General features: G+C 47.0%; 10 non-coding genes across 10 annotated transcripts; 9 read left to right on the forward strand and 1 right to left on the reverse strand.

Annotated features, from left to right (window-relative positions):
- The first annotated feature begins 702 nt into the window (after positions 1–702).
- Positions 703–774, forward strand: Trnap-ugg (transfer RNA proline (anticodon UGG)). Its single transcript has one exon. It is a non-coding gene; the product is annotated as a tRNA-Pro (tRNA).
- Positions 775–10101: 9327 nt separating this feature from the next.
- On the forward strand, positions 10102–10174 carry Trnak-cuu (transfer RNA lysine (anticodon CUU)). Its single transcript has one exon. It is a non-coding gene; the product is annotated as a tRNA-Lys (tRNA).
- Positions 10175–10269: 95 nt separating this feature from the next.
- Positions 10270–10341, reverse strand: Trnap-cgg (transfer RNA proline (anticodon CGG)). The gene has a single exon. It is a non-coding gene; the product is annotated as a tRNA-Pro (tRNA).
- Positions 10342–12458: 2117 nt separating this feature from the next.
- On the forward strand, positions 12459–12530 carry Trnap-ugg (transfer RNA proline (anticodon UGG)). Its single transcript has one exon. It is a non-coding gene; the product is annotated as a tRNA-Pro (tRNA).
- A 764-nt stretch (positions 12531–13294) lies between these two features.
- Positions 13295–13366, forward strand: Trnap-agg (transfer RNA proline (anticodon AGG)). Its single transcript has one exon. It is a non-coding gene; the product is annotated as a tRNA-Pro (tRNA).
- Positions 13367–17535: 4169 nt separating this feature from the next.
- Positions 17536–17608, forward strand: Trnak-cuu (transfer RNA lysine (anticodon CUU)). The gene has a single exon. It is a non-coding gene; the product is annotated as a tRNA-Lys (tRNA).
- A 479-nt stretch (positions 17609–18087) lies between these two features.
- Positions 18088–18160, forward strand: Trnak-cuu (transfer RNA lysine (anticodon CUU)). Its single transcript has one exon. It is a non-coding gene; the product is annotated as a tRNA-Lys (tRNA).
- A 1376-nt stretch (positions 18161–19536) lies between these two features.
- Positions 19537–19609, forward strand: Trnak-cuu (transfer RNA lysine (anticodon CUU)). Its single transcript has one exon. It is a non-coding gene; the product is annotated as a tRNA-Lys (tRNA).
- Positions 19610–20003: 394 nt separating this feature from the next.
- Positions 20004–20075, forward strand: Trnap-agg (transfer RNA proline (anticodon AGG)). Its single transcript has one exon. It is a non-coding gene; the product is annotated as a tRNA-Pro (tRNA).
- Positions 20076–22746: 2671 nt separating this feature from the next.
- Trnar-ccu (transfer RNA arginine (anticodon CCU)) lies at positions 22747–22819 on the forward strand. The gene has a single exon. It is a non-coding gene; the product is annotated as a tRNA-Arg (tRNA).
- The last annotated feature ends 883 nt before the right edge of the window (positions 22820–23702 follow it).

Below are 23702 nucleotides of genomic sequence, written 5' to 3' on the forward strand. Positions count from 1 at the left end.
GACAAGGTGGTTGTCTGTGAGGATATTAGTGAAAACCCCGTTTAAGGCCTGATTGGAACATGTGCGAGCTCGTGCTTTCAAACTCGCCGCAGGGACACTGGATCCCGTGCCAAACGCTATGAGAGGTGAAGTTTGGAGCGTTCGTTCTGCCGCTCGATTCGAAAGAACCGAACCCCGAGTCAAGCTCTGGTTTCTGTATCCGTGTCTATGAGCTGCGTAGATCTTCAGCGCCGAGTCCAGGCCAGATCTGCGGGTTCTTTGGAGGATTCTGGCTTGCCCTCCCCTCCCCCCACCCCACGCTTGAGCTCGCGGTGAATGGCGGATCAAAAGGCAGCAATCCCCGGTCTCATTCTCGAGGTTCTAGACTTGGATTCTATCTGGGGTGAAATTTCTAAGCTGGGGTTCACCAGGAGATCGCATTACTCACGCGAGTTCTCCGACTTCCCTTTCCGGGAGGATGGTGGTCCCTGTTCATTCATGCCGAGTGCTGGGCAACAAGGCTGGGGTCTGACCTTCCTTGAGCGTGTGGGAACTTTCTCTTCCATCCCCACAGTGCTGCATCTCCCTCGGTTTTCTGGAACTCATGGAGAAACGAACTCCTAACCCTTTCCGGCATGACTAAAATGATGGATTTACGGATGTAGTGTGTCGGATTAAGGATGAAGGTGTCCAAGGACGTATGCCAGACCTGCCTTCCTAGGTGGCTCGTTGGTCTAGGGGTATGATTCTCGCTTTGGGTGCGAGAGGTCCCGGGTTCAAATCCCGGACGAGCCCTTACATAATTTTGGTTTTACATACAGCCTGAAGATTTTGGACTTCAGCGAGGTGCTAGATCCAAAGATAGAGTCGTCGTTGGCGTAGCTCAACTTCGGGCACTAGGCTGGGCCCCGTCCCCACATCTGTTCTGCCAGATGTCTCTGGTCCGCCGCCGTGGAGTCTAGTGGACAAATGGCATGATGTGCCCTGGACTTGGCGCCCTGGACTCGGGCAGAGTACAAGGACAAATCCCTCCCAGCCACCTCTGTCTCCCAGATGCCTGGGTGTTATGTACCAGGCCTCTGATCAGGGCGCGCTGTTTTCCTTCGTGTTACGTAAGTTCGCGAAGTTAAATGTCGGCGATGCGTGTGTTTTGAAATACCTTCTGGGAATGCTGCCCTCTGCGCCTTCCAAAACTACTGGGAGCAGATGGCGGCAGTAGAGTCTGTGTGCTCTGTCTTGGGGCCACCATGATAATGCTGGCCGGGCACGCAAACGCCGATTCTTTTTTGCACACTACCAGTTTTACTAGATTTTATTATTTGATTATCGAGGGATGGCAAAACCGTTAGAGGAGACGACTGCCACTGAAAAGATGGGTTTTTGGCTCATAGAGGCCTCACCTTTCTTGAGGCCTGATAGGATCAAGGAATAACTAGTTTTTTTGTCAGATGCCTTCTGTTGAGGCCAGAGCATTTTGAAGGCTTTATTCTTTAAGGGGAAGCCTGTTTCCCCACTGGCTGGCACGTTCCACTCTTGAGTATGCGTGTTCCCTTCTTCAGGCCTGACCTATGTCCTCCTTCCTACTGCTGCCTCTGAGTTCTGTTCTTATCCTCAACCAGTTTGACTCCAGAATGTGGCTGGGTGCCAGGAGTGGGTCTGGGAGCCTGCAATGCTGGAGGGTGGGTTTGGGAGTTCAAACCCTGCTGCATTTAACTGAGTCCTGCTGGGTACTTCCCCAAGGTAGGACTTGACAACCAGCAACCCTGGAGTCCCCCTTTCCTTTTTCCACTTTAGAGGACGGAATCAGATTTTTCTCTGACAAATGATGGAAAAGGAGAAAATTCATAAGAAAGAAAGTAAGATAGTTGCAGATGGAGTAGCACAGGGTTTAGTAAACTCACCTCAGACAATGAGAAATCTAGGAGTTGCATGACTTGCTGGTCTAGAGGAATGATTGTTGTTTAGGGTATATAGAGGTCTTAGGTTCAAACTCCAGCTAAACTCATTTTAAGAGAGATCAGGGGCTGCATCAGTTTGGAATAAAGATTGCGCTTGGGAACTGGCAGATGTGGTTGCTGTTATTGACATTGTTTAGAATGATGATCGAGGCTTGGGAACTGCAGGCCTCTGCTCCTAGACAAAATTCGTCTTCACAATTGTAGATAGACTGTACTGCTAGCAGCCCCTCGCTATGCCACCAAAACCAAAGGAACAGGGATGTGGTAGATATGATGAGGTCAACAGATTCAGTCTAAGGAGAGCTCCGTGGAGCTGACTGTACACAGCCACAGGCTGCAAAAGACACCAGTAGGAGCTGGCCACCTCTCTGTTATCGGGGTCTGATTCCCACTCAGTAGAAAGTGTACACCAAATGCCAGCAATTGCTCCGAGGTTAGACACCCAGCATGAGTTTCCTCTGCAACCCCAAGATCATGAGTCTCAGCACACTAGCTGGGCAGCCAGTGAGAATTTTAAATCGTATTAAGTTTCTAGTCTGTTACACTGTTTGCTCATGTGTCAGTGAACATCACTTCAGGTGTTGGTTTTTACTGCTTTTGCATTCCTCTGCATTTGCCGACAGGCATCAGGCCCCAGGCAGGCATCACTCTCCAGTGATGGGAGTGACATCCTCTGATGTTGTGGCTCTCATACTAGGTTGTATAGCTCTTGTGTAGATTTAGGAAGTGGGCATTCCTTAGACAGTAGGAGCCACTAAGGTTGCAGCTTTTGGATGGCCTGGGTATCTGGATTCCTCAGCTCTCAAATGAAGTGATCTGCAAGAAATTGTTATTGCCAACCAAACTGATCAAGCCAATTAAAAGTTTTAAGTCCAGCTGGGCCTTGGTAGCACATGTTTTCAATCTTAGCACTCAGAAGGCAGAGGCAGGTGGATCTCTGTGAGTTTGAAGCCAGCCTGGTCTACAGAGCGAGTTCCAGGACAGGCTCCAAAACAATATAGAGGAAAAAAAAAAAAAGTACCTTCTAATCCTAATTCTGCAATCTTTTAGGCTCCTCATGTTGTGGTGATCCCCAGCCATAAAATTATTTCATTGTTGCTTCATAACTGTAATTTTGCTACTGTTTTGAATCATACTGTAATGTAAATCAGAATGTAAATATTTAAAGCAAAACTCACACTGGGCTGTGATGGTGCACACCTTTAATCCCAACACTCAGGAGGCAGAGACAAGTGGATCTCCATGAGTTTGAGGCCAATTTGGTCTACAGAGAGAGTTCCAGGACAGCCCGGGCTATACAGAGAAACCCTGTCTCAAAAAACCATAAAGACAATAATTTACATCCAAGTTAGATGAGGGTCAGAGTCATCTTGAAACCTTCATTCCTGGCCAAGCATGGTATTATTTTAGACATAATTTGACAATTATTTTTGACTTACATATAGTCTGGTATTTTAGTTCAGTTTTGTTGTTGTTAATATATCTGGACCATGGTCAAGTCCATGGAAATCTCAGATGTCTCATGAAGGCATGTGTCTGCTGAAGGGAAGGGGGTAGAGGGCAGAGAACTGTTCAGATGAATACAATGGAGTCAGAACAAGATGGCTTGTCCTTAGTCATTTCATTTCATCATCAGCGACCAGGGTTAGAAATCCCATGTCTTTTTTCTTTCTTCCTTTTCCTCCTCCTCCTTTTCCAAGACAGGGTTTCTCTGTGTAGCTTTGGAGCCTGTCCTGGTACTTTGCTTTGTAGACCAGTCTGGCCTCTGCCTCCCAGTGCTAGGATTAAAGGTATGCATCACCACTGCCCAGCAGGAATCCCCGTGTCTTTAGGCCATTCATTTAGAGGAGACTGGAGGGCCGTGCCAAGGAAGGATTGGGACACCACATGATCTAGGGAAGATAGACAGGACTCAACATGAGCTGGAATCTTTCCCTGTGGGCAAATCCTATGGCAGATCTTGATGAGCTAAGCCTACCTGGTAATGGGGGAGGGGTCCCCATATATAATCAAACACAGCCTTGGATTTATGCTAAACTCACCAGATTGACATCTCGAATGTGACCACTTCTCTGCTCACATTCTGCTTGGCTGCCATATCTCACAAGAGCAGTCTAGGAGCCTAGAGAAGTGCAGGGAGAACCGTGTATCTAGAGTTGAGATCGTACGTACAAACTACTCACTCTGGGGCTACAACTCAGATACAGGAGTAGAGGTGTTCCTGAGAAGACGCTGGGCCTATTCCGGGTGATTACAGTTTGTATGAAATTTCAGTGTTCAGACTGGCTCCATTTTTTAAAGCAACAGCTTTGATCTGTATTATTCCATTCTGAACATAAATGTTCAGAAAGAATGACTCTCCGGGAGGTGGTGGCGGTGCCCACTTTTGATCCCAGCACTCAGGAGGCAGATGCAGGCGGATCTCTGAGAGTTCGAGGCCCACCTGGTCTATGAGAGTTCCAGGACAGCTTCCAAAGTCACAGAGAAACCCTGTCTCGAAAAACAAAACAAAGAAACAAAAGACAGAATGACCCTCTATCGTGTTTATAAAAGCAAACAATGGCTCTCTGCCGCACAAGGAGGCAGAATGACAAGCAGATAACAACACCTTCAGATATATGAAGTCCTATCACTCAGGACAGATGGAACCCTTTATTTTGGACCACAAAGGAGCATTCTGAGACGAAAGTGTGGCAGACATGCTGACTAGCCACTTACTAGGAATTTATCCAGGGAAATTGCTATAGCAAAAGACCTCTGCCTCCAAACCAAGGCTCCAGTGCAGTTTCTGCTCCTGCTACACTCAGCTGGTTTCCAGGTACTTTTCCAAATGGCTGGTCACCTGATGCTTTTGCCTGAATACTGAACTGCAGTTCATTAGGATGTATATAGCTGGTCTACTACACTTCTCCATCTCCGACTTCAAGACAGCTTTTCTGAACTCTGAAGCCTCTACATACACATGCCCCCCACACACCACACTCACACACACATACCACACACACCACATATGCACACATCACATACACACACACTCACATACACACACACACTCACACACACCATATATGCACATATCACATACACACACTCACATACACACATACACCCACACACTGAGAAATATAATGTGTGATCTCAGAGTTAATATTAATTAATAAAATTGGAATAGAAAGGACCTGTGATCGGACAGTAGTGGCATATGTCTTTAATCCCAACACTTGGGAGGCAGAGGCAGGTGAATGGAGGCCAGCCTGTTCTACAGAGCTAGTGCCGGGAGAAGCTCCAAAGCTACACAGAGAAATCCTGTCTCGAGAAACCAAAAAAAAAAAAAAAAAAAACCTGTGATTGCCAACATCCAGATATCTAGTTAAATCAGGACTACTTGGAAAATTGCAAGCAAGAAAACCAATGTAGATTGTGAATTTATTGTTACTCAATAGATTCTGACATTGTGAAAAGATAAACCAAACATGTGCCCCTGTTTCTGACATTAACTCACTCAGGATGCTGGTCTTGTCCACCCAGCTAGTGGGATGGTTTAGGGGGAAAGAGACAAATGGTACATCTAAATCAAACTCAGTCACTAGGGAAGGCAGACCAAGGACCTGTACCAGCATAAATTACCCAAAACACAGCTGGATTCTGGAATGCGGGATCAAATCTCCATGGTGAAAGTAGAAAATACAAGCTTGTACAGAAGCTTGAATCCACACCCAAGGCAGAATTGTATCTCTAGACCAACTGCTACTCCACAGCTTTTTTCTGTCCAACTTGATGCTCAGTTCTTGAGTCTGAGCAATGTGTCCATGGCTCAGAGACCATCAGAAGGATCCCACTCGCAGAGGTCTCAGCATTGGAGTGGAGGAATTGGAGTGGTTTTGAGCAAGATGCAGAGTTGTGCAACTCTGGATCCAGGGCTCCAATGAGTCTCCCCAAGTCTGTGTACAAGGTCTTACTGTGCTCAAACCTAGGTCTGTACCAGAGAGGCTCCTGCGGGTCCTTTCCTGTCAACATTTCCTCAGGCCAGAGACACTGGGAGGGCAGGAGTGTTGGTTCTTGGGTTCTTGAGTCCCAAAGGGCATGGCAGCTGTCACTTTGCTCTGTCTAGTGGTGAATTTGAAATTCATGTGTGATTGTGAGCTTTGGGACCAGACAACCTGCATTGCCTGGGAAATGTGGAGGCCTTTCTGGAGCCTGCTTCACTAGCAGGTGTGTTTGGTAGAAGCCCCGACTCCCTCAGTCCAGGAGACCTGGATGCCCCCTCAGGATCCTGGAGCAGATGTCCAGCTCTCTTCCCTAAGGAATTCCAGTCTATGAGAGGAAATGTTAGGAAAGTTGAAGGCTATGGCAGGGCGTGTTGGGTCACACCTATCTATAATTATAGCTGGGAGTGGCAGTGCCTATAATTCCAGCATTTGGGACGCAGAGACAGAAAAAAAAAAAAAAAAAAAAAAAAGAAAAGAAAAGAAAAGAAAAGAAAAGAAAAACAAACAAGCAAACCAACAACCCAATTATGTTCATTATCCTAGGCATTTTCAACCACATGGCTGGGGTCCTTTTGCCCTATTTGATATTGTGGCTACGTGAGGACAAGTTCTTCAAGTTTCAGCTTTTGGTAGCTTTTGTATTCTTACATTGGTAGCTGAGACCTGTAACAACAGTAGGGAGCACCCTTTAGTGTTCCAGCCCTCATGCCAGCCTCCCGTATGGGGGGCCTCTCCATCATTGAAACCTCAGCTCTCTGCCATTTACTCCCTTCTCCTTTCCTCCCCTTGTTCCTGTGTGTCTGCTGTCAGTTTTCTTTTGGAAGCCTGTTACTGTAACTCCCTTACTGCTGTCTGCTAGTCTTTTTTTGTCTTACCACTTCAACCTGTTCTACTAAAAAGTACCAAAACCACTTGAGAGATGATTTGTATTAGGCCTGATGTTGAGGTACTAGGTAAGCAGAATAGGAAGGGTGTCCAAGTAGATTCAACAGCCAAAGAAGGGGGCCTCATATGCAAATAGAGGTTTTCGTATCCACCAACACAGCTTTCCTTCTTTAGTACCAACCACAGTCATCAAAGCTTGTGTTTTGGACCAACCATAACCATCTCTCTGCTAGACTGTGGCTTCTCTGGACCAAGTGGCCATGATCAAAGGGTCTTGAAAGAGTTCACCTAAGCTTGAGTTAGCAGGAAGTCTGGTACAAGCTATCTAGAATAGATTTGGCTGAGGCTACACCTTCACACCCAGGTAAATCAGTTGTGGTCAGCAGCTAGTTTTCTCAAAGATTCCTCGGAGTTTTCTTGATGGCTGTGCTGATTTCAGTGACAAGTCATTTGCACTAGGCAGCCAGAGCAGTAATAAAGAATCTGAGAGCTGCTAACTCAGGAGTCACATTGCCCCATCTTCAGTATCTTGGCTTACAATAAGAACTGGAAGAACCATCATGTACACTAATAATGATTGAAGCTGAGTGTGATGATGTATGCCTTTAATTGCAGCCCTCTGGAGGCAGAGGTAGTCGGATTTTTATGAGTTTGAGGCCAGCCTGGTCTACAGAGGGAGTTCCAGGACAGCAAGTACTACACACACACACACACACACACACACACACACACACACACACACACTCTTGTCTCAAAAAGCCAACAAAACAAAATAAACAAAAATTTGTCTCTAAAAACTAAGAGAAAACCCACTGATAGTAATTTTTTTGTTGTCCTGTTTTTCAAGACAGAGTTTCTCTGTAGACCAGGCTGGCCTGTCTTGAATGCAGAGAGATCACCTGCCTCTGTCTTCCTAAGTGCGGGTATTAAAGGCGTGCACCACCACTGCCCAGCACTAATAGCAATTTTAACAGTGTTCTAAGGTCAAGAGAGAGCTCATTTGTCTCATAGATACTTAGTTCCCATACAGCATTACAGCTTTTGCAGCAAAACTCCAAAACATCTTACAGTGTACTGCTGTTAGAAATTACTAGAAGCTGGGTGGCTTAAAACAGCAGAAAAGTATTCTTGCTATTCTGAAACCCAGCTGCTGCTTCTTCTTCTTCTTCTTCTTCTCCTCCTCCTCCTCCTCCTCCTCCTCCTTCTTCTTCTTCTTCTTAAGTATTTGCAAGGCTGACTTCTTTTCAAGGCTCCAAGGAGGACCCTTCCTTGTCTCTCCCAGACTCTTGTAGCTGCCTGCAATTGTGGAATGTTATTTTTACTAAGTAAAAAAAAAAAAAAAAAAAAAAAAAATATATATATATATATATATATATATATATATATATATATACTAACTAAGTAAAGTCAGCCAGCAGCCAACTAGACAGAGTAGGACATACGGAATAAACCAAGGCAAAATGTAGATGAAGAGAAACAGGTTAATTTAAGTAATAAGAGCTAGTGGGAAAAGCACAAGATAAGGCTGAGCATTCACAATTGATGTTAAGTCTTCATGTCAGGATTTGGGAGCTGGTTGGTGACCCAAAAGAAAGCCTGTGACATGCAGTCTTTATTATTCTTCAGTTACAGATACATGCCTCTGTCTGTCTAGCTGTCTCTCCTCACTGTTTTTGTCTCCCTATTTCAGTCATTGTAAGATTAGTGGTTATTCCACTTCACTGTGAACTCATTCAACTTTGTTGTTTATTATATCTGCAAAGACCCCCCTGTACTCAGGTTACTAGGTAACCTGAATTTTTGTTGTTTGTTTGTTTTGAAACCAAGTCTCACTGTGTAGCCCAGGCTAGCCTCTGACTCATAGATAGCCACCTTCCTCTGCCTCCTGAGTGCTGGGATTAAAGGCACAAGCCACCATACCTGGCATTTTGGGGGGAAAACTATGTCATCTAGTCCAGATGTTGTTTTGTTGTTGATTTTTGTTTTATTTTGAGACAGCCTCCTGTATTCTGTCTAGGCAGCTGAGAATCAGTTTGTACCAGGCTGGCCTGGAACTCATTATGTAGTCCACACTGTCCTTGAATTGTATTTATGTTTCTGACTCCCGAGTGCTGGGAAACATCATGCCCAGCACAACTAGGAATTTTAAATCATGAAGAGCCATCCATATACAGGACCAGTCCAAAAGCAAGCAAACCACAGGACCGGTCCAAAAGCATCTTCTAACATGGGAACAAGACCCTCCCTGCCCAAACAAACGAACAGAACGAATGTAGTCAGAGGGGACTCATACTATCAAACTTGGAGTAAGGGAACAATGCACTCAAAACAGCTGTATCCTAAGTCTGGTCCAAAGCCCAGGGACCTATCTGTCTCTGCTTGTGAGTGACATCTGATCAATCGTCTGATCATTTTGATTGTTTGATGGTAAAATTGAGACAGACAAATGAACTGTAACTCTCCCTGAGACACTGAGCAGCTGGTAAGTATTCTTAAAGCCCTGTTAAAAATCACAATTAGTGAATGATGACTTTTATTTTTTTATTTATTATTTTTGAGACAGGGTCTCACTGTGGCCTGGGACTTGCATGTAGACCAGGCTGACTTGGAATTTACAAGCGACCTGTTTACTTCTGCCACCAGAATGCTGGGAATAAAGGCGTGCGCCACCATGCTTCTGTATTTTATTTTATTTTTCTTATTTAAGCACCTCCTTTGATGTTCATTTTTCTATAAGGAAGACATTGGTGGTCGGGGCAATTTGAGTTCCTAATTCACAGCTATTACACTCTCCCTCATTAGCCTGCTGCCTTGAGCAAAAGCACTGTGTCAGTCAAGACTATCAGTCAGAGAACTCTCAGAGGCCTAGAGGAGACCCATCCTTTAAAAGCCATTGCAGGGATACACGCCTTGTCCCCCATATTGTCACGGACCTACATACACTCCGTGACATGGACTTCACTGGCTCAAAGCAGCCCTCGAGTAACACGATGCGATCGTTTGAGCGAAGCTTCTACCTTTTGGCGCAGACGCCCCTGTGTGCCTGTGGTAAGTAAAATTCGAGATTTCAGGCCTCCATGCACCGCACACTGGTATCTCAGCGGCAGCATCCCAGCGTCTCTGTCCCTTCTTTTCAGTGTGCACTTCCGGGCCCACGAGTCTGCGTTCCTTGCCAGGAGATCCGTTGTTTACACTGCTTTCCACTCTGAAAATTTTCCACCGCGATTTCACCGGCGGGCAGTTCCTCAGACAGCCCAGCTAGTTTAGGTGGCAATAAACACAGTCAGATAGCCCGGCTAGCTCAGTCGGTAGAGCATGAGACTCTTAATCTCAGGGTCGTGGGTTCGAGCCCCACGTTGGGCGCAGTGTTTTTTCTGAGACCTTGTAAACCTAATTTAAGTAGCTTGAGGGAGTTCTAAATATGTCAGCAAAAACATTGGGAAACTGGACCCCCTCCAGGGCTCGTCCGGGATTTGAACCCGGGACCTCTCGCACCCGAAGCGAGAATCATACCCCTAGACCAACGAGCCGTACAACTAGGGTCTCCTAAGACTTCCTTATAGGCCGTATTCATTTCCAAATGAGTTGAGCTCTGCTGCTTGCCAAAGCTGTGCGGTTTAGCAATCTACCAGGGAGCCACTTTTGAAAGAGCAGGAACCTTGAAGAAAAACTGCACTTTGGGGAAGTCTTTGCCGGGCGACTGAGACTGCTGTGGGGGCTCTATTTGTAGCAAGAGAGCAGGGAGGAGGCAAGTAACGGTCCATTAAATAAGCCTCGCCCCAAATTCTCCCCAAACACATGGGCCAAACAGTCCCGCTGGACGCCCAAGACTGGAGGACGCTGCCTCAGCTCAGACATTTGGGTAACATATAGGATTAGCGCCTCACTCCCTCGTAGTCTGGTTGCACTGGTGATTTTGTCTGCATCTGGGATGTTTAGTCCCATGGTACGGTGTCTGTATAGATGCTGGGAATCCTAGAAGGCCCCCTAGAAGCAGCTGAATTATCTGACACCTCCGATCAAAGAAAGCAGATATCCAATGGCATATGGTGGCCCAGGTGGTGCCTGAGACCTGGACCATTTGGGTGGCACTCTGAATTCCAACACCACTGGGTTGGTTTACTCCTCTAGTGTAAGAAGTTGCCTGTCAGGATTAAGTGAGAGAGGCCTATTACATTTCTCCTTAAGAGGAAACAACTTTGAGGATCCGTATTTCTCCAGCATTTGACCCTCTTGCACTGTAAGCAGTAATCATAGATTGGGCCAATTAAGCCCCACACAGCTTTGTTTCTCTGCGCACAAGGTCGTCCTTCTGCCTGGCTCCCTTAGTGCAGCAATAGCCTGAACTCAGTTCCCCATGGAGCCTTATTTTGAGAGCTGTTGATTCAGGTCTGTCCAAATAGAACAGGGTGGAGGAATCCCACAATTCAGTAGTGTGGGAGTCCCAATCTGTTCTAAGCTGCAGCCAGGTGGGAAGGAGGTAGGTAGAAGGCTCCTTCCAGAGGTATTTAGTGCAGCCAAGGAACAGGACCCCAGGAGCCCAAGCTCTGAATTGCCCAGCCTTTACTTCAGCCTGAAAGGCCTTGTGAGAATTTCACAAGACCTCTGCCTGTGTGGTCAGCTTGGTATTCCCAGAACCTTAGTTCAGAGTTCTGGAACTAGCAATGGTGGCTCAGCCATGGGAGCCGAGCGATGGTACTGAAAGTAAACAAACCTAGTTAAGGCTATGGTACTTCCTTCCAGTAGCCCTTGGGAATTAGTACATTGTTGCTCTGGGACGGCCTCAGTGTAACCCAGACTGACTTTACAGCCTTTGCTCCCACAGTGCTGGGATCGCAAGTGTGCAGTTTGGGGTTTTGAATTTCCCAGGCCTCAAAGAACCTCTTCTTGTCTGACCTCCGAGGCAGAGCTTGATTATTCCCCACCTAATCCACTTAGGGGCAGTCTAGGACGCGCACCTGTAGCAGGGTGACTGGGACTAGCCTGGGCAATATGACAAGAGCCTGTCTCAAAGACGAAGGAAATAGAGCTGAGACACTTAGCTATCGATTTCTAGACCCCCCCCCCTTTTCTTGCCATATGACTAAGAAAATACCTGTATGTTTTCGAAGGTCTCGTGTAGCGCAGGCTGGCCTCAAACTCACTGGGTAGCCAAAGATAACCTGGAACTGCTAATCCTCCTTAGTGCACATCTCAAATACTGGGATTTTAGGCTTTTGTTATCACACCTGGCTAAAAAACACTTACTTTAAGGACTTTAAATCTATGTAACTAAGTTATAAGTCTTTGGTCTGTCACTTTTGTATTTTGTTTTGATTGACATTTGTCATTTGGAAAAATGGATGAGTCTATACTTTGTGTTTTCTAATGTCAGTATCCTGTCAAGAATGTTTTCTACTTTTACGACTTGTAAATCCACGCTAGCTGGCATTTAGAGAACGGAAAATTTGTCAGTTTATTATCTCCTGGTTTATGTCGCTGAAGTGACTCTCACCCTGGAAATTCCACAGTATCTGTGGGCCTGTAAATCCTTATGGTTCCTATGCATGGTGGTACTGGACAACCGAGGAACTGGGGGGGGGGGGGAAGTAAACGACAGAAGCTTCACCTCATTTGGAGGGGGGGGCGGGGCAAGCAAGCGTGTGCTGGCTCGTTGGTCTAGGGGTATGATTCTCGCTTTGGGTGCGAGAGGTCCCGGGTTCAAATCCCGGACGAGCCCCAGTGTAGAGGTATCTCTGCATTTTTACACACCAGTTCCCACTTACCTTTGATCTCTGTACGAGGCACGAGCAGAAGGCTGAGCCCCAGCTTCAGATCTTCTGGAAACAGAAGAGAAAAGCTGATAGTTCTGGTACGAAGTACACTTTCAAACATATTTGCGGAGGAATTGAACACCCTGGGCTTGGCCCCTGGACATTGGCGGTTACTTATCTTGTGTGCGCCACCTCGCAGTTTTTATCCCCAAGTCGAAGTCTCTTTCTTTTTCTTCCTCCCTTCCCTCCCTCCCTCCCTCCTTCCCTCCCTCCCTCCCTCCCTCTCTTTCTTTCTTTTCTTCTTGAGATAGAGTCCTTCTATGTAACACTGTCTATCCTGAAACTCTATATGGACGAGGATGGCCTCGAAACTTAAAGGCGTGGCCAAAGAGACGCGGTCAAGGACCTTCCACACAGCCGCCCCCTGACTCTTGGGGGTTCCATCTAATCGGGGGAGAGACCTTGGAGTCTAGACAGATGCCGCGTGGGCAAACACCAAGGGGACACCGGACTGTGGGACCTGGGGCTTTTCCTCACTTTGTAGGTCGTGGAGGGGAGCTGGAAAACTGGAGTATCTTGGCGTACATGGTTCCGGAATTTGCCAGTTCAGAAATTTCTGAAAAAGTAGGCCTTCTGAAGCCGATCTTCCCTGTCAAGCTCTGCTGGGCTCGCCCTTATTTCCCTTATTTCAACAACCGCCATAAAATAGAAATACAAACGCAGCTGCTGTGGCTCGTTGGTCTAGGGGTATGATTCTCGCTTAGGGTGCGAGAGGTCCCGGGTTCAAATCCCGGACGAGCCCGCTAAGTTTTTGCAACACTCGTTTTTCAATCATTCTAAACGTTCATTCTCTACTGTTCCTTCTTCCCTAAACACAAGCGAGATCTAGATTTATCCCTGACATGTTGGCTCTGGGTATTGAATTCTCAATCTGGGTATTGAATTTGTAGGAATTCTCAAACTCTTTGCAGCTGGCCACTCTGGCTTGTTTTGGAGCAGCGCTCCCTAAAAATGTCTTTAGTCAGAAAGACCATTAAAACCTGTGTCTGCAACTCCAATCTACCCTTGGCTTGGGTCAGATGTTTGGAAAAGCAGCTCTTGGGTAGGCAGATGCCTGGATGAGAAATTTAAACTTCATGTCCAAAATGGGTTTATACCTGTGCCCTCAGGCACATTTATTGTATACTCAGAAGGCTTGCTTGGGTTTTCCGGCTAGCTCAGTCGGTAGAGCATAAGACTGTGTGTGGGTGTTTGAGAGGACAGTTAATCCTGGCTGTCCTGGAGCTCGCAATGTAGACCAGGCTGCCTGCTAATAGCAAGCTTGAGACTGTTAGTCTTATGATTGCGGGTTTTAGTCCTACATTGTGCGATGGGGTGTTTTAGCTCGGACAATATAGAGTCCCGAGGTACTTGGCTAATCGCTACTCACCTGTCTTACTGTCTTATAGAAACTCCAGCTCTGAGTATAGCAACTTGCTGCGCCATTCCCCAGACCCCTCCCCACCATGAAATCCTATCATGGATCCATTCATTCAGAGGGGGCACTAGTGGAGCTGACCCTTGGACTAGAGATATGATTCTTATTTAGAGTGAGGGAGTGCCAGATTTCAAATCCTGAACGAACTGACCTTATTCAAAAACAAAAAACAAAAACAAGACAAAACAAAAAAACCTATCATGAGGCCCAAAAAAGATGGTTCCATGGCTCAAAGCACCTGCTGCCTTGCCTGATCACCTGAATGAATCCCCAGGATCCACAGATGGAAGGAGAAAACTTACTCTCACACAAATTGTCCTGTGGCCTCCATCTATAAAATAAATAAATGTAACAATTAATCAGCCAGGCACAGTGGTGCACACTTTTAATACCAGAACAGGGGAAATAGTGGCTGGCACATTTCTACAAATTCGAAGCCAGCATGGTTTACATAATGAGTTCTAGGTTAGCCAGAGTTACTTGTCACATGTCTTTTTCTTCTTTAGTAGATAGTCAGAGATCTCATTCACCCAAGAGACCTCAGCTCTGGACACCAAGGCCCTTTCTTCCTATAGTACCAGGGATTGAGTCTAAAGTGCTCTACTGCTGAGTTATGCCCCCAGTTATAGGAAGATAATGCTTTTAAGGCCACAGAACTCTGTAGTTCTCCACTGTTGCTCAGTGGTTGAGTTGCAGCCCTGCACTTTCAAACTACTTCTGTGGGGTTAGAGGCACTGAGAGGAGCTTCCTATGTACTTACGAGCACAAATATTTTTTATAGGGCCATAAGAAGGTTAACTCTGGACTCCTCCAACAGCCCCTGCTTTGGGAAGCAGGAGCCGCAGGCTCTTGGTGTTTGTGGGTGGTAGCAGAAGGCCCCTCTTGCTGGTACCCTACCCCAAACCTCTCCTTTCACATTGTCGTTTCATTTCCTATTGCTTTTCTTTTTGTTTTGGGGTTCTTGAGACAGGGTTTCTTTGAATAACTCTTTTCTCTATTCTGAGTGCTAGGATTAAAGGCATGTCCTACCACTGCCCAGGGGAAACTCCCTGAACTCCCCTTTTCCTTCTTTAATTTCTGATTTTGAGGTTAGTATCTGGGGGCAGATTGGGGTCTTTTCCACTCTTTTCTGTGGACATGGCAGACTTGGTCATTGCTTTGGTTTGGGAAGAAGGCTTGAGAATGTGCTATGAGCCAGGAATCATAAGTGATATAAATTTGTATATTGGAATACCAACTTGGGGTGGGAAGGCAACAAAATAAAGCTGAAGCAGATTTAATTAGAATGACACATGACTCATTATGCCTTTTTATCCCTGGCAGAAATAAATTACCAAGTTTTGATGGGGAAATACACTTTTATGATATATTCTACAGAATCTCCTCTAGAAAGAAGTGTATAAAGAAAATAGAGGTGTGGTTTGTGCTGGAGAGGTGGCTCAGCAGTTAGGAGCATTTACTGCCCTTGCAAAGGACTTAGTTTCAGTTCTCAGAGTTGTGGTGGTTCACAACTGCCAGTAATTCCAGTGCTGAAGGATCAGATTCTCTCTTCTCTTCTGCATATGCTGCACATAAACTTAGCCTCATAGCACACATAAGTAAAAATTAAATAAAGGATAGAGAGATGGCTCAACAATTAAGAGTACTGTCTGCTTTTCTAGAGGCCCTGGGCTCAATTCCCAGCACTCACATGACAGCTAAGAACCATCTTAGCTCCAGTTCCAGGGGGTCCAGTACCCTGTTCTGGCTTCTGTGGACACTATATGCACAGGCAAAACACCCTTACACTAAAGATAACTTACTCAGAGAGAGAGAGAGAGAGAGAGAGAGAGAGAGAGAGAGAGAGAGAGAGAGAGAGATTGGTTTGAGGTACCCACTGCCAAGTTTCAAGACCTGAGCTTGATCCCAGAGCCTACATGACTGAAGATGAGAACTGGCTCATCCTGCAAATTGTCCTCTGACTTCCTCATGTGTGTGCCATTGTGTGCCTGCACACCCTAGTGCACACACACAGATACAATATAAAATATTTTAAAGAAAGAAACTCAGCAATTGACTTTTTAAAATTCCAACAAAACAAGTCCTATGAGCAACGGTTAGGTTTACTGTATGTAAATGACAATGATGAAAATATTCTTAAAATAGAAAGGTCTTTGAGCCTTGCAGATGGAAAAAAAAAAAAAGAAAAAAAAGATCGAGTGCTTTTACATAGAAAAGCACACAGTGATTGAAGCATCAAAGCTAGACGAGGCTGAGGTGTGGCATAGTGGTGAAGACTCATCAGTCTGTAAAGTCAGACTTGAACCCGTGTGTGTGTGTGTGTGTGTGTGTGTGTGTGTGTGTGTGTGTGATGACAACCAGCCCTTCCTATGCCGGCTCTCTTGGGCCTCTTTCTTCCACGATTAAGGGTATTTTCAATTACGTGGATGAGGAGGATCAACCCAGCTGTTATGGTGGAAATAGGACTCAGAGATAGGGATACAACTCAAGACACCCCCCCCCACACACACACACATCAGTGCTGTCCTCTGAAGACTGCGACCTTAGCTTCTGGTACCCTGGGTGTGCTGTGTGATAGGTCTTCTTGTGGCTTGGGACTCTGGGGCCTCTGACTGAAAAGGACTGAGGTGGAGAAGCCCAGAGTGTGGGTATGGACAGGACCCTGGAGGTGCCATTCTGTTGGCTCAGATCAGTACAGCTGGCCTTGTTGGAACCTTGGCTAGGATACAAGCAAAACCCTGATGACCCCCATTCTGAACACTATCTGGAGTCATTGACTGGCCTGTTCTCCCCCACGGCTATGCCAGCTCCCGGACTCCGTCATCTGGGCTAAGACCTGAGAGGCTAAGGCTCTTGACGACTAAGTCAGGGCTACAGACTCCTACGAGGCACCGCTTACGTTTAGATTAGGTTTAATTTTGGGGAAACGAAGGAAAGCTGAGACGTCTGTCTGCTCAGTCATACAGTTTAATAAGCAGCTACAGGATGCCTGTCTTCTAACCAGATGGGCAAAGACAGGTGCGGACCTAGGTTGGGCCTCGCTCCTGCATCGCCAGCAGTTGGCTGCGTTTCATTTCTCCCGTGTGTGAATAGAGCAAGTGTTATCCACGGTCTGGCTCCGGCTCTGGGGACGCTTACTTGGAGTGTTAGGGGGCAGGGACTATAGGAGGTCCCAACGGCCACAGACGAGGGTAGGAGGTGCGGCTCGGAAGGACAGCTGGGAACGAAGCGGGCAGTTCGGCCACTTCCCTCTACCAGGCAGACAATGGTTTTGTTCCCTGGGAAGGCCGCAGGAATCAGCCTGGTCTCAGGGTCCTCCCTTCGCTCTCCTGGTGCTCCTTTTGGCGCTCGGGGCTCTGCTGTGTGGGAGATTCTTAACTCTTTTGGAAGCTGCCTCTAATCTCCAAATCTCTGAAATGGGTCTATTTACTTTAGTTTCAGATCACAGTTAGTAAAATTCTACATCCGAGAGTGGCCAAACACGTTTGTGTGTTGCCCGGCTAGCTCAGTCGGTAGAGCATGAGACTCTTAATCTCAGGGTCGTGGGTTCGAGCCCCACGTTGGGCGGTGCCATAATTTATTGCTCCCACAGTGTCACTTGAATGGAAGGCCCCAAGTGGCCTCTTGGAAGGGAATCCTCATTTTTCATTGCTACTACTCTCTCACCTCAGAACATTCCCCCTACCTTCTCTGGCTCAAACCGTGTGTGTGAGGCCGGTCCAGTACTGTAGCGAAGGTGGAAGTGAAGCCTGGTCTGGCTTGGGCGAAAATACGGACGGTTAGGTTAGCTCGCGTTGATTTCTCTAATGAGCCCTCCGTAGTTTCGTACCAAGGAGGGCTTCCCTGACTCTTCGTCCTCCGGTGCAGCAACCCTGGTACCCCGGCCTGAGAGAAACCTGGGCATCGGAGATGAGGTAGTGTGGGAGACTCCATGTAAGCCTAGGATGTTTGTCCTTAGTTTTCACAGATGGCCTTATTACCTCCATTTCCAGTACCCTCAAGTCAACCTTGATAATCAAAATGCTCAAAAGCATACTGTTTAGGGCGCCCGGCTAGCTCAGTCGGTAGAGCATGAGACTCTTAATCTCAGGGTCGTGGGTTCGAGCCCCACGTTGGGCGGCATGTTCTTTTGTTTGAATTCTGAGATACGAACATTGGGTTTGTTCTACTTTATCCGATCTTTATCTCTCTGTCTCTGCGTACCTGGTCGCCGACTTTTGGCTCAATTCTGTTGACCCCTAGCAAGTTCTGCGGTGCGGGATGGGCTGCGCACCACTAGCGGATCACCATTCAGGACAGTGAGCGGAGAAGACAGTGGGATGCATAGGCCTTTTTGCAGGGTGATTTGGGGGGTCCAGCCCCAGAACTCTAGGTCCGCGATGAAGTGGCGACACTATTTAGGTAGGTGTCTGGCTTGTCTAGGAGTGTGATTCCCACCAATAGGGAATTCTAGATGCAAATCCCTGATGAGCCTACCTGCCCCCTGTTGTTCTTTTGATGCAGCTAATGCCTAAGAAACATAAACACGAGACTCAGCGCCCACGTGGAGTTTATTGAGAGAGGGGAGAGAAAGAGGGGGTAGCTGGTGGCCAACCGAAAGCAGGAAGAGAGGAAACAGAGAGGGACCAGAGAGAGAGCAAACAAGCAGGGAGGCAGAGAGGCAGAGAGAGAGAAGCACTTGGCGCGCTTGCTTTAAAAGAGGCTTGCGCATGCGTAACCGAGTCCTCTGGCCGCCAGGTAAAGCTGACGAAGCGATGACAGGGCCCTGAGCGTCCCACCCATCGTCGGGGCGGGGGTCAGCTGGCTGCTAGTTCCTAACATTCCCACCTCTTATTGTTATTAAAAAGGTGGGGGCGGGGCGTGGCAGGTTAGGGAACAAGGACGTTGAGTTCTGGAGACTGCTTCCTGCTGAATTGGGGGTGTAGATAGTCTTTGGGGGATCCGCGAAGACTGGGGTGCTGCCACGTCCTGGTAGATGGTTGTTTCATCACAGTTCTGACAGTATGCCTGGGAAAAGCGGAGAAACCCACGTCCAGACAGGCATTTAACAAGCTCCTGCTGAGGCTTCTAACTGGTATAGCAGCGACTCAGGTGCAGTCCTAGGTTTGGATGCGCTTCTCCACTGTCAGACCCGTCGGGTTTTGTTCTCATCTAGCTGTGTAGATGTTTTCGTGAGGTGTGAGCCGAATGCGATTTTGCACGGTTAGAAGGCGGGGACTTCAAGGGGCGCCACCTGGAGACAGAAGTGTGAAATCCTCGGCAATCATTTTGTCCTGGGGAAGAAAGATGGTGTGCTGGCCTTACCAGGACTGGGCTGCACTTCCCAGCCCAGCCCTGAGGAAGGGAGCAGTATGGGTGTCGGAGCTGAGCGTCTGTTCTGTGGGGAAACTTCAAAATGGTCCCAGTCTCTAATACAGATTTATTAATTCACTTACTTTTCGGTAATCTCAGAGTACCCTTACTAATTTATATATTCAGTTACTGTTACTCATAGTGCCCGGCTAGCTCAGTCGGTAGAGCATGAGACTCTTAATCTCAGGGTCGTGGGTTCGAGCCCCACGTTGGGCGGCTTGCCACTTTTGGTTTGGACTTAATAGAATTCAAAAATTTCGCTGGCGTATATCCACACAGGGTGCAAAAATTTCGCTGGTTTTCTGTATCCTTTCCAAGTGTTGAGCAGATAACAACTCAGACTTTATTCCAGACCCGGAAGAAAGGAGCTGTCTGTGGGTCTTTTCTGCCTCGAGCATCAGGAGAGGGTCATGGGATACACAGGTGGTTCTGGAAGTCACACAATCTGCTCTACTTTTGACAGTAGATGGATGGAGAGGGGTCTTGTGCAGTTTTCCCCGCCCTTAGATTGATTCCTTCTAGACCTGAAATTCAGTTCTCTAGACCTGTCCAAGCCAACCACAAGAGTCTACCCCCGCCCTTAAAACAAGCAGATGTCTCTAGTTATTAAGGCTCGTTGGTCTAGGGGTATGATTCTCGCTTAGGGTGCGAGAGGTCCCGGGTTCAAATCCCGGACGAGCCCTTCAATTTTGTCTTCCCTGGGAGGTGGAGGTGCTCACAATTCAAAGTCAACCTTGGCTATATAGAAGGGTTGACTAAACAAACACATAGAAGTTTCAAATCTACTGAAATGGCTTTTTCTTGTTTGCTTTTTGTTTGAGGCAGGGTCTCCTGTAGCTCAGGCTGGTTTTGAATGTTACATTTCTGGTCTTCCTGCCTCCACTTCTCATGTGCTGGGAATATAGGTATGTGAATTAATCTGGTGTTCAGGTTGGAGCCCAGAGCTAGGCAAGTAATTACCCGTTACACAGCATCAGCTCATAATTCAAAAATTCCATCAACAAGAATAGCTGGTAAGGTGGTGGTGATATAAGCCTTTAATCCCAGTATTCAGGAGGCAGAGGCAGGCAGATCTCTTGTGAGTTTGAGGTTAGGTCTACAAAGCGAGTTCCAGGACAGCCAAAGCTACACAGTGAAACTCTGCCTCAAAAAACCAAATTGTAAAAAACAAAAACAAAAAAGGTTGGGATTATTCAAACTAACCTGATTTATAAAAATAATGGAACATGCTGGTGTCGAAAACACAAACAAAAAAAGAAACAACCTTGAAAGTGGGAAGGATGAGTATTGACTCCAGCACTAGAGCGGACAGAACAGGAGAACCGAGTTTAAGGACAGCCTGAGCTAAGTAGGGAAACTCTCTTGTCTCCTCCCCTTCAAGTTCCAATCAACCACAGCAGAGAACTTTCACGGCAGTAACGGAATTCTTAGCCAAATGTAAACACTACGGGATCCACAGGAAATGCGCGGCACCTCAGAGTAATAGTTACTTAGGGGCATTTGCCAATCCCTCTGGGACCCTGGGGATAGGGGCTGGGGTGGATGCCCTTGAACCTGCGCTGTACAGATGAGAATTCATAGGAAGACCCCCTACCTGCCCCGCTCCCACAGGTTGCTGTTTCTGGAACGTGTCCTGCTCCCTCCCCCCACTCCCCCAGGAAAGAAGCTGTCCTAAGATGTTGAAAACCTTAGATATCTCTCCAGGATTTGTGGAGAACAAAATTGCACCTCCTGAGTTTATTATCACTGCACTCATCAAAAACCTTCAAGGAGTGGGTACAAGAAGAAAGGGGTTGCACCCTGTCTCTGTTAAACCCCTGCATGCAATCTAAAGAAAAAGAGAAGAGGAAGGTCAGAGATGATCAACTTACTATGAACAAGCCTAACAAACATGCAATAACGTGCAAACGCCACCCAGACCTTTGGAAATACAGCTCAACAAAATGGCTCTTCATCAAGGTCCGGGTTGATTTACTAAGCTGGCATGTACCTGCTGGCTAGTACCAGAGTCTGTGTAACATTTTTTGCCAAAAATTTAGTATGACTCTTATGATAAGAAAACAATTAGAAGTTCAGTGTGGTCACATATATGATGCCTGTAAACAGAGGCAGGAAGATTGAAAGTTCAAGGTCATCCTCAGCTATGTGAGTTTAAGGCAGTTTGGGCTACATAAGACAGAACACAATCAAGGTTGTGATACAATCTACAAGACATCTGGTCTGCTAAAAAATGCTACTTTGAAGTTGGCCAGTAGTTCTTAAGGACAAATCTGGTAGCAGATCACCGGTCTCTGGCCATCAAGTAGTCTGTTTTTGGGTCCCGCCTCGACGTTCGAGGCCTGTGCCCTCCTCGGGCTCGCTAATTTCTTAGTATCCATCTTTCAAGTCTCCCGGGCGCAGACCTCAGCTTGGTGGATCTTAGTTGGAGCTTCCTTTTTCTGTTGCTTTCCGTAAAAATGTAAAGGATTTTAAGCTATCAAAGACCCTGTGCTTCGTATAGGAAGCACACTCCAAGAACTGCTGCAGAGGACGCTGATGGATGGGAGGAGGGGGAGGGAAGGTGTCCCTCTACCGTCCGGGAGATGAAGGGCGGAGTGGAGATGGACCAGAACGGCTCGCCTCTGCTCAATTTTCACCACTGGACACATTCAGCTACCGTGAACGAAGAAAGAGTTTCTTGAAAACTCCACCAAGGAAGTAGTTTCTTGCAGCTCTGGCGTGGTTTGTCTGCCACCCCGATACTCTTAGTGCGCCGGTGTCTGTTCAGCGAGGCTCCGGGCAGAATCTTCAGGATCCTGAACGGTGGCCAAGCTCCGAAGGTGGCATCCAGTCCTGTGGCTGCACGCGTGAGGGCGCGGAGAAGGCTCTGAATTCTGCGATTGAGCCTTGTAGGGTCAGGTGGGGTCGTTCCTCAGTTTCGGTCGGGGGCTGTCCCTGAGTCTCTCTCTGCAGCCCGGTTCAGTGATGGGCCATGGAGGAGCCCAAGCGAGGCCCTCCTGAGGGATTTCCCAAGGGTCAGGGGCTTCACCGACGGAGTCAGCCTAGTGCTACCTAAGTCTTCATCCTAAGGTGAACGCGGTGTGTCCACAGGCAGACAGTCCCGCGGAGAAAGCGCAGGTGTGGGATCCCTGCGTAGCGGTGGGCTGAGTTAGCGGATCCTGAAGGTGCCCAGCCAGAGGAGCTCGAGGCGTGCGAGGGCGCTGGGGCTAGAAGGCTGTACTGACTTGGGTACTGACTTGGATGAGATAACTTGGGTAAAAATAAAAGCCCCACACTAGTTACTGAATGGTGGCTTAACCACCCGTGAGGAAATACTTCTTTTAATATTTTTTCAAGGACGCCGAGATCTACCTGCCCCAGTGGCCTAATGGATAAGGCACTGGCCTCCTAAGCCAGGGATTGTGGGTTCGAGTCCCACCTGGGGTAGTGTGTGGTTGCTTCTTGTTAGCTGACATTTTGAGCGGCAGCTACACCACCATACTGGAGGATAAAGTCAAATAATGGAAAGAGATGACTATGATGTGATTAAAGGTGTTGAGCTTACCAGCTGGTCCCTATCTATCAAACTCATTGCGTAACACCCAAAGTTTGTACAGGAATATCGCTGTTGACCTGCCAGAAAATTTTGGGTGAGTGTCTAGCCTGATAGTGTAAGATTGGTTGTTTTCAGTTGTACAGGAATCTGATTTATCATAGCTGTTGGATAAAAGAAGAGGTGAAGAATTAACTACGTTTGTTTCTTTCTGTTCCTTTGTGCTCGTGTGTGTGCGTGCGTGCGTGTGCGTGCGTGCGTGTGTGTGTTCCTCTATATAGCCTAGGCTGGCTTTGAAATCTACAATTTCAGCCTGCTGAGTATTACCCTACTACCCTTACAGGACCTTACAGGAGTAAACTCATCACGTGCAACTTCAGTTTGTTTCATTAACATGGTTCAATTTCACAAAAAAAAAAAAAAAAAAAAAAAAAAAAAAAAAAAATGTAATTTATTCTGGTCTACTTGGATAATAAAACGTGGTAGAAATTTTTATAAAACAAGCCCTTCATGCCCCAGCTCCTATCAGTGCTCCAGGCTTTTACTTCCCTGGACTAGAGAAGGGAGGCAGGACGTGAGAGATTAGCTGAGCAAGCGCACAAGTCAAAGGAAGAAAGGAAGCGAGGTTGCTTCTCTGACAAGTGGCTGTGTGAGGACTGAAGGGGTTTGAAGAATTTGCAGGTTGAGGGAGAAAGATTAATGGACTCTAGTAGAGTCCAGTATGATCTACTGTTTGAATCTCTGTTTCAGAATGGCCGTATCTGTGACATTTTATAG

Source organism: Phodopus roborovskii, unplaced genomic scaffold (assembly GCF_943737965.1).
Source record: "Phodopus roborovskii unplaced genomic scaffold, PHOROB, whole genome shotgun sequence".
Lineage (NCBI taxonomy): Eukaryota > Metazoa > Chordata > Mammalia > Rodentia > Cricetidae > Phodopus > Phodopus roborovskii.